Genomic DNA, 7,757 nt, shown 5'->3' with positions numbered 1-7,757 from the left:
CCGTTTTTACAACATTGACGCCCATTTAGGCATGATGGGAAAAGGGTGGAGGGTGAGGAAACCAAAAGCTTTGAAGGCGATTACATTTTATATAAGAGGGTTGTTTTCCGGTTAGGACTTGGTAGCGTAGTGCGTGACAGTCTTACAGATGACAATGTAATTTGCGATGAGACATCAACGCCATTTAAAACCGAGAATAATCATAATAAAAAAAAAATCTAACTTCGCCAATTCAGCTGTTTCTATATAATTAGTATCCAGCAATAATTGCATTTGGGAAAAGTTTTCAGACTTCTGTTGTAAATACGTGCAGGTCAGCATAATAATCAGCCAATAACTCCAGATATTTAATTCAAATATAAACCTGCCTGCTTTTCAAATGGAAACGACGTGAGATCTTTTAGATTTACGTTCCACAGTTATGCCGTGTAGATCAAAAATTTAGATGATGATGAAAATGATTGAAATGATGGAATAAAGAAGATGGGAGGGAATTGGAGAACCCAGAGAATACCAACGCACACAGTTCATGCATCCACTTGGCATGAACTGGGATAGATCCAGGGACTCCATGCACATGAGTGAAAGCTTTATCACTGAGCCATCACAGCACCACGCTTACTTTTGGTTTATTTATTACGTACAGAACAATAGGACCATAATATGTATGACCAAGGGGGGCGCGGTGGCTCAGTGGTAGAGCGTTCACCTACGGTGGTTGGGGTCCCTGGTTCGATCCCAGCTTGCGCCGTGTGGACTTTGTGGTGGACAAACACCGTGCTCGTGGGTTTTCACGGGGTTCCCCCGTTTCCTCCCACTTTCTTCATTCTATCATTTCACTCATTTCTCATTATCACCGTCTCCTTTAGCCTAACCGGCATAATCGTGGGACGTTAAGTTTAAATCTTTCCTTTCAATAATAATGCATGGAAAGTCCTTAAAGAAACATTGGTGGCTCTGTGGTAGAGCGTTTACCTCTAGTGGAGTCCTTGGTTCGATATCTGGCCAAGTATGGTGGAGAACATCGTGTCCATGGGTTTTCTAGGGATACTCCCGTTTCCTCCCACTTTCTGTTTCTTTCAATTCTTCTATCATCGTCTCCTTTAGACTAAAGGGTATAATCGTTTGACGTTAACCTGAAAGATTTTTAAAGAAAAAACAAAATTTTGTTTAACTACTTCTAGAATGATTTGCAGATTAGAAACACCAATACTTTATGATGACCCTTTATGACTAACTGACACACATTCGTGTTTTCTATATGCGTGGTCCATGGTTCGAACTGTACTGATGATACTTGCCTAGACCAGCGTTTCTAAACCATTTTTCGCTTGGGGGTACACCAAAGTACATTTCAAACTTTCGCGACACCCCTGCATGCGTCTTTTTTTCCTAGATACAAAAACACAAACACATAAAAATACATACAACATATTTATTATTATTATTATTATTATTATTATTATTATTATTATTATTATTATTATTATTATTATTATTATTATTATTATTATTATTATTATTATTATGGAACGACTATGAAATTCAATTCTCACTAGCAAATTACATAAGACTCTTGAATAGATACATTTTAACATAAAAGAAATTTATGACTCTTAAGCAGGAATATGAGAAAAAATATTACCATCAGATATATAAGAAAATATTAAACTTAAAACTAGTGATAGGACTTGAATCGGGAACGAAATACCAAGAATCGTGTTATTGGAATTACTTTTCTGTAACCAGTGTTTGTTTCCAACGAAAAATGAACAACGTTAAAAGTAAATTTTCCAGCTTTAAATTTAGAAAACAAGTGTGAAATCAAGTCAATTGGCGATACAGTTTTATTTTCTTCTAAAAATAATTTCTTTGCGAAAGATCTTGGCAGACATTAAAAATCTCCCGACACACCTGGCATGTATTCGGGACACACTAATGTGTCGCGACACAGCATTTGAGAAACTCTGGCCTAGACTACAACCTAGAGTAGCACTTCGAATATCACCTGAAGCATGAGTATACTCTGCTCGTATGACTCTGATGGTGGAAAATGGCTTTAAACCACAAATATCCAACTAATTTATCATAATTTATTTTGACGTTTGCGCATTAGATATGTCTAGAAAAAATTTCGGAATATTTGAATATTGCCTGAGATGGTATTTCTTCTGAAACAAGTTTATTTGCTTATCATTGGCAGAATAAATCATTATTAGTCCGGTGATAAATTTATGTTGTTTTATTACATACGACAGGATATGAAACAATAACAGTCGAATTGTGCCTGCAGAAAGTGGTTCTAGAGATAGGAATATTATAAAAGATCTTCTCTCTGGAATGTTTTAACATGAGGAAGTTCAAATATTTGAATATCCATAACTATTAAATTATGTACAATTCGGAATACCGCTCTCAACTAGTTCAACCGTTAATCACATATGAAATAATATATTAATCACATATGAATTAATGTAATTAATTTTAATGTTCGGCTAATAGTGTAACTTTATTCATTTCCTAAAGCCTTATAAGTGGTTGCAAGGGTCTTCATTTCCCTAAATTCATCATTCTAAGCCAAATTTACTATTCTCCCCAAATTTAGTATTCTGTCCCGCACGTCACTATTCTGTTCCCAAATTTTTCAATTCTGTCCTCAAAATTATTATTCTATCGCCATATTTACTATTGCCCCCAAATTACTATTCTGTCCCAAAAGCTCCTCCGTGGCTAAGCGGTTAGCGTACGCGCCTTTGGCGTGGGAGGCCCGGGTTCGATTCCCAGCGGGAGCTCATGTGGTTCGGATTCCACGTTAATCAGTAGGTCCACGTCTCATAGCATAGCCTCGCTGCTGAACGACACGTTAAACTCAAAATCAACTGAACTCAACTTATTTTGTCCCAAAATTTACTATTCTGTCCCAGATTTACTATTCTCTCGTAAAATTACTATTATGTCCCCAAAACTTTATTATCCTCTCCGTAAAATTACTATTATGTCACAAATTACTATTATGTCCCAAAATTTGCTATTCTGACCACAAATTTACTTCTGTCTCCAAAACTACCACGCTCATCTTCAAAATTCCATTGTAAAATTCGTGAAATTGTGAATGGAAAATTATATTCCTCAAAATATTTTCATGATAAACGCAACTTGTGAACTAAAATCTGCCTATGGACACTCCTGAGTAAGGATATTTTATTCCAAAACATTTAATTAGGGGAATTCACTCCATTAACCCAGAATTTAGCACTCTAACATACAGTGTACTTTTCGATTGAATGATAAATTTGTGTTTTAAGTTGTTTCTGCAACAATGTTTTTTAGGCAGAAACTTAACAGTTTAAAGTACGAGGACCTGAGCCACTGTAGGACGTTCGATATTTTTCCACCGAGAATGCCATACGAGCTCTATGTGCAAAAGACACTAGCTTTAGTCACTCGCTTAGGGAGGAATACTGCAATGTATTTCTATTAATTACACACAAGAAACGTTTAGGCGTTATCAAAGAATAACTTGTCATGCTCCTTGTTAACACTGAAATACTAAGGTATATATTCGAGTTGAAGGAAGTCAATATTCTAGTCGCTGGCGTGCCCCTAAATATACAGGGTAGGATTTAGAAGTAATGAGTCTCACTTTATACTGACGCGTGCGCACCCTGCAGCGCGCACCGCTTGACAACAATAGTGGTGGTGGATGGTGGGTTGCAGCGCAACGCGGGTCACTTGGCTCCCAGTTTTCGGAGCGGTAGCATCGGCCTTAACAGTAGCCCCTATACGGTGGTACTTGACACGGCGATATGGAAAGTTCGTTAGAGCAACGGTACACGATCAAATTTTGCTTCCGGTTGGGCAAGTCTCCTTCCGAAACGTTCGCCATGCTTCAACAGGCGTTTGGGACTGAGTGTCTGTCCTATTCTCAAGTCAAAAAGTGGCACAAGGCTTTTCGTAAGGGCCGAGAAGAGGTGACTGACGAACCCTGGTCTGGACGACCGTCGTCGACCCGTACTGTCGTGAGTGTGCAGCGAGTACGTGACTTTTTGAACACGGACCGACGTTTGAGGCTCTACCAAGTTGCAGAAGCCCTAAACTTATTGGAGACAACGGTGCAACGCATTGTTACCGAGGACTTGCACATGCGGAAAGTCTGCGCGAAACTTGTGCCGAGAGTTTTGACTGAAGAACAGAAAAGGAATCGAGTGCTCCGTTGCGAAGAACTGCTGCAATTGTGCGAAGGCGATCCTGTTTTTCTCGAAAAAGTGATAACCGGCGACGAAACTTGTACTTTTCAGTAAGATCCAGAAACAAAACGACAAAGCGCTGAGTGGCACACCTCAAACTCACCCCGTCCCAAGAAAGCGCTGATGAGCAAATCGAAGACGAAGACCATGCTCATCGCCTTTTTCGTAGTTACGGGGATCTTCCACTACGAGTTTGTCCCGCCCAGAAAGACCGTGAACGCTGCTTACTACCAGGACGTCCTGAAAAGGCTGAAAAGAAGCGTCGCGCGAAAGTGCAGAGCCATCAAAGACAGCTGGAAGCTTCACCACCATAACGACTTCAGCCCCACCGCCTTCATCGTTAAGGACTACCTGGTACGAGTCAACGTTCCTGTGGTACCCCAGGCTCCCTACAGTCCGGGCTTGTTGCCTCCTGACTTCTTCTTGTTTCCGCGCTTAAAATCAGCGCTGAAAGGAAAACGTTTCGACTCCATCGAGGACATCAAAGCAAATGTCAAGGCAACCCTTGAAGCCATCCCGGAACAGGCATTCGGGGAAGCCTTTGAGTCATGGAAGAGCCGCCTACAGAAGTGCATTGAGGTAGGAGGTGTCTATCTTGAAGACTATTAGTCAGTTGTACCGATCAGCTCAATAAATCTGTCTTTTTGAACGAAGGCTCATTAGTTTTGAATCCTACCTGTATATATACCAGGTGGTTCATTTGCGCCGTACAATTAGTGAAGTTGGACAACCAACCGTACAGTGAAGCAAGCTGGATTGGCTGCATTCAAGGAGTAACATGCTTACAAAAGCACGTTGTCTTCGTATAAACAAATATACCTATACACTACATTTAAGAATTATATTGGAGGTATCATGAGAATCACTATTTCACCAATACTGGAAGAAATAACATAACATACCAATCGAATTCATCAAAAATATAGGAGACAAGGGAAAGAAAGAATTGTTGCGACTATGCAATGAAATATATGAAACAGGAGAATGGCCAAAAGACTTTCTGAAAACGATCATGATACCGATGGCTAAGAAATCGAACCCAAAGAGATGTGAGGATTATAGAACTATTAGTCTCACATCTCATGCAGCTAAAACTCTGCTCCGAATGCTGAACAGAAGGTTATATAGAAGAACAAATAAAGATGTTGAAGAGGAGAAGTTCGGGTTCAGAAGAGGCAAGGGTACAAGAGATGCTATTGGAGTATTAAGGGCGATCGGTGAAAGATTTATAGAAAAAGGGAAGGAGGTGTATGTTGTATTTATTGATCTAGAAAAGGCTTTTGACTGCGTGAATTGGGAATTGTTGTTGGGAGTTCTAACAAAGATAGGGTTGGAACGGAAAGATAGAAGACTCATAAGAAACTTATACATGAACCAACAAGTAAGTGTTAGGATAGGGGAAGAACTGACGGAAGAGAGTGCAATTGGAAGGGGAGTTCGACAAGGATGCTGCCTCTCGCCAACACTATTTAATATCTATCTAGAAGAGATAGTGAAAAAGAGCCTACATGATGATGGCATTTCGGTAGGAGGTAGAATGATTAGATGCATAGGATTTGCAGACGATATGGCGCTTCTTGCAGAATCTGAAAAGAAAATCAATAAAATGTTAGAAAAAATGAGAAAGGGTTTTGAAGAATATGGGCTGAATATAAATGTTAGAAAGACAAAAGCCATGGTGATTGGAACAAAAGGGCCTGTGACAAATATAAAAGTGGGAGGGGAGAAAATAGAACAGTGAATAGTTTTCGATACCTGGGTAGTATTCTTAGTAATGGCATGAAATGCGAACGTGAAATCAAAGCAAGGATAGGAATGGCGAAAGAAGCCTTTAGGAGGAAGAAAAGTCTGTTTTGTGGGACCTTGAATAAAGAGTTGAGAAAAAGACTCATAAAATGCTTCGTGTGGAGTGTTGCACTGTATGGGGCGGAAACGTGGACATTACGTAAAGGTGAAGAAAATCGACTGGAAGCCTTCGAAATGTTTGTGTGGAGAAGAATGGAAAGAATTAATTGGGTCGAGCGGAAAACGAATGAGAAAGTGTTAGAAATGGTGGGTGAGAAAAGAAAACTTTTAGATATTATTAGGAAGAGAAAAAGAAACTGGTTGGGACATTGCCTAAGAAGAGATTGTATCATGAGGGACGTCCTAGAGGGTATGGTGGTGGGAAAGAGAGGGAGGGGGAGAAGGAGACTACAATTAATGGATGATATTAAAACAGAAAAATCGTAGGTTTGAAGACGAAGAGGTTGGCGGAGGACCGTGGAGCACGGAAGCTTCTTAGCCACGGCAAGTGACCTGCCAAAAATGGCAGGATACCTATGATGATGAGAAGAAACAAGTCATACTATTACAGCATGAGAGACTTGGAAGTTGTATAGAAATCAATTACTGTTCCAAGAAAGCAAAATTTAACAATCTACATTTGCAATATTTTTTTTAAAAAAGGAAACTAATCCAAAAGTTCGAGTGAAGAAAATTGCTCAGACTGGTTGCATGTTTCAGCAATTAGTTAATTATGAGCTCCTTCGTGGCTAAGCGGTTAGCGTACGCGTGTTGGACGTAGGAGACCCGGGTTCGATTCCCGGCGAGAGCTCATGTGGTTCGGATTCCACGTTAATCAGTAGGTCCAAGTCTCATATAGCCTCGCTACTGAACGGGACATTAAACTCAAAATCACTCACTCACTCACTTCATTATGAAATCGAGCTCCATGAGAAATGGTCTGTTTAGCATCAATGGTGAGTAAGTGTTTCTAATGAAGTCTAGCCGAAATTTCTGAACAATATTGGCCTTCTAGCAATTAGTAAAAGGCTTAGTAACCAAAGCACTTATCTAATTTGTTCACCAATTAAACAAAATAAACAATTTTGTACTAGATAATCTAAACTACACCTCTAGTTTTCTATTAGGAGGAACCAGTAAGTTCCAAAACCATCAGTAAGTAAGCAATCTTTCATCTAAAATAAATGAGGCGTCTACTATCCATTTCATAAAGATAGGCCCCTGACTTCGCGGTGCTGCCGTGACGTCCAGTCAAAACTTATATTTCATTGTCATACCTCGTTGGAATTGTTGGAATGTTGTCTTTTCAGTACTTAAGATATAAAAATTTTCTTTGTACTATGTAGTGAGAAAAAAATAAAAATTAATGAAAAAGTGCGTATTTTTTCGTACTTTTTTGGTAAATCAATGTTTATAGAGCTATATCTCAGAAAAGAGATCACGTGAAATAATTTCCTGTGTACAGTATGTAGATGCATCCATTAACTGTAAGATGTGAAAAGTTCAGTTTTCATCACTTGATATTTTTTGTGTAATTAAAACAAATGTACGACGCTCTGATCTCCTTTACCATGGTAGGTAGAGAAACGTACAAAACACTGTTCGAAAATTTGGAAGTCTAGTGTTCCAAATATTTGGAACTATAAACAAAAAAGGGTTTAGTTGGTAGAGTATTTATTTTTTTTAAAAAAAAAATGTTTACTTCAACATATTATCTGCGTTAAG

At 39.0% G+C, this 7,757-nt stretch overlaps 1 pseudogene; it reads left to right on the top strand.

Annotated features, from left to right (window-relative positions):
* Nucleotides 1-3,806: 3,806 nt before the first annotated feature.
* LOC145666257 (protein GVQW3 pseudogene) lies at nt 3,807-4,301 on the top strand (annotated as a pseudogene).
* The last annotated feature ends 3,456 nt before the right edge of the window (nt 4,302-7,757 follow it).

This window comes from Thermobia domestica, chromosome 12 (assembly GCF_964235325.1).
Source record: "Thermobia domestica chromosome 12, izTheDome1.hap1.1, whole genome shotgun sequence".
NCBI classification, from domain to species: Eukaryota; Metazoa; Arthropoda; class Insecta; order Zygentoma; family Lepismatidae; genus Thermobia; species Thermobia domestica.
This window is presented reverse-complemented; position numbering and strand designations above follow the sequence as displayed.